The sequence below is a fragment of the Cryptotermes secundus genome, unplaced genomic scaffold (genome assembly GCF_002891405.2).
Source record: "Cryptotermes secundus unplaced genomic scaffold, Csec_1.0 scaffold682, whole genome shotgun sequence".
In the NCBI taxonomy this organism is placed as follows: domain Eukaryota; kingdom Metazoa; phylum Arthropoda; class Insecta; order Blattodea; family Kalotermitidae; genus Cryptotermes; species Cryptotermes secundus.
The window spans coordinates 507,116-509,260 of NW_019730110.1; positions in this window are offsets into that span (position 1 = coordinate 507,116).

A 2,145-nucleotide genomic window follows, 5' to 3' on the forward strand; every position below is an offset into this window, starting at 1 on the left:
TGAATCCCATGATTCTCTTTCCATCCTAGTTCTTTTGTCTTCATGTACATCAAATCATAACGGCCTGTTCTTTGAAATTCCATAATCTCATTACATATCTTCTCAAGATATTCCTTTTTGGCCCTGTCCGTGGCTCTTTTCAATTCATTCCTCAGTCTCCTGTATTTCCTCCTGCCTTCTTCATTGTTGACATTCTTCCATTTCCTTCGCTCCTCCATTTTACTCATCATCTCCTGTGTAACCCATGGTTTTCATATACATACTTGTAAAACCATGTAATAACATATAAAAGTAAATATTACGTGCACACTGACTGCTGACTTGTTACTGCTGACTGTGACTCTAGTGACTGACAGACCCATCCTCTCCTCAGAGAGGGCGCCTCACATGCACAAAACCGTAACTGTCTAAGAGTAACTAATATCTGGTCATGAGCCAACGAATGGGGCTCGACACCAAGACAGACTGACTGAATGACCGTCGGTAGCAATTTGACTTTGATTTTCATCTTACATGCATTTCAGCGCTAAATTTGAAGGCACCATGCTTTTTCCGAAATTTCGGGATCCATCTAAGTTGCTTCAAAGTGTCATAGCCCAGATAATGTTAATGTGAATTTGAGAGTACTGACGTTGTTCCCACCGCGTGGTTTTTATTATTATCCTCTTTGTCGTATTAGTCAGAGTCATGACAGAAGCTCATGCAGATATGCATAGCGACACCTGGTATCTTCAGCACAGGTGACTGTGAGCCTTCGGAGCTTTACAGTCCAGTCAGGAAGATAAAATTCCTATTATGAAGTGGACATTCTGGTGCTTATGTATTTTCCGATGATTACAAGCGTCTAATTATGTTGTAGTTTACGTGGGTATGAGTTTTACATTACTAGTAGAATCAATTTTGCCGATCACAGAGGCCGAGCAGTGTAAGGCATGAACTGTCTTCACCCGCTCGAACACTAGAATCGCGGATTTGAACCCCGCTTGAGGAATGTACGTCTGTGTGCATTTATTCTGTGCGGTACGGGCCCATCCCCAAGCCAAGGAGTCCTACAGACTATGTAAAAAGATTAAGAAACTGAAAAGCGGCCAAGGTCCAGCAAAGGGCTCTACAATCATTAGTAAATTACAGTAGAAGCTTCTGTAACAAATACAAAGACGCATACCGCGTACTTTTTTTCCCTTGGCACTACAGCCCCAGTGGGCCTAGGCCTACCTCCATGAACTTCTCCGTTCACTTCGGTTTTTCTAGATCTAACACATTCGGTAGGACTCCTTGGGCGGGTGATCACCTCGTCGCAAGGCCTCTACCTGTACACTAACACAGAAAAACGCACACACACAAACTAAACATCCATGCCCCGAGTGGGATTCGAACCCACGATCCCGGTTTCCAAGCGAGCGAAGACAGTACATGCCTTAGACCGCTCGGCTACCGTGACCGGCGCATACCGCGTATACCTCACTTTCTTTTCTCTCTCTGGCCGTGACAGCGTACTGTAATGAATTGGTAACCGACGTTTCGGTTCTGGAAACACAATGATGTCGCTCCCGACACCAAAGACCGGTAAATTTTATAAGAATCCACGTTCTCAATTCGGACGCTACAGAGAACACTATCTTATGGTATATGACGCTATGTTGTCTGGTGCATCTTAAATGAAGTTTCGGCGTAACGTGCTGCCTCCATCTTCAATGTAGAGCAGTGGAAATTCTGTCAGATTTTACCAAAGTAAACTTACTGTTAACTCCGAAGATGGTGATAGAAAGTTCATTCGAAACGTCAAAAAAAATGTACCAGACTATACAGCGTCATATCCCAGAATAAGAGCACCAGAAGCAAAGAGACCACATAGGAGACGTACTCATATGAGAGGATAATATTAAAATGAATCTAAAGGAAGTATTCTATGAGAGTGTGAGCCAATTAATGAGGATCAGATTGAGTTAAAGTGGCGTGCTGACGTGAACACGACAATGAGACATGTTTCCATACAAAAGGAGGGGTCTATTTTTATTCATATGTCAATAGAGATTTCGTCATAGGTGCAAGTTTCAAAACGGTACAAAAGTAAGTGAATGCAAACAATTGAAGGGGCAGGCAATTCCCTCGGAAACGCGTACTGGCATTTATAAGAGCACAGTT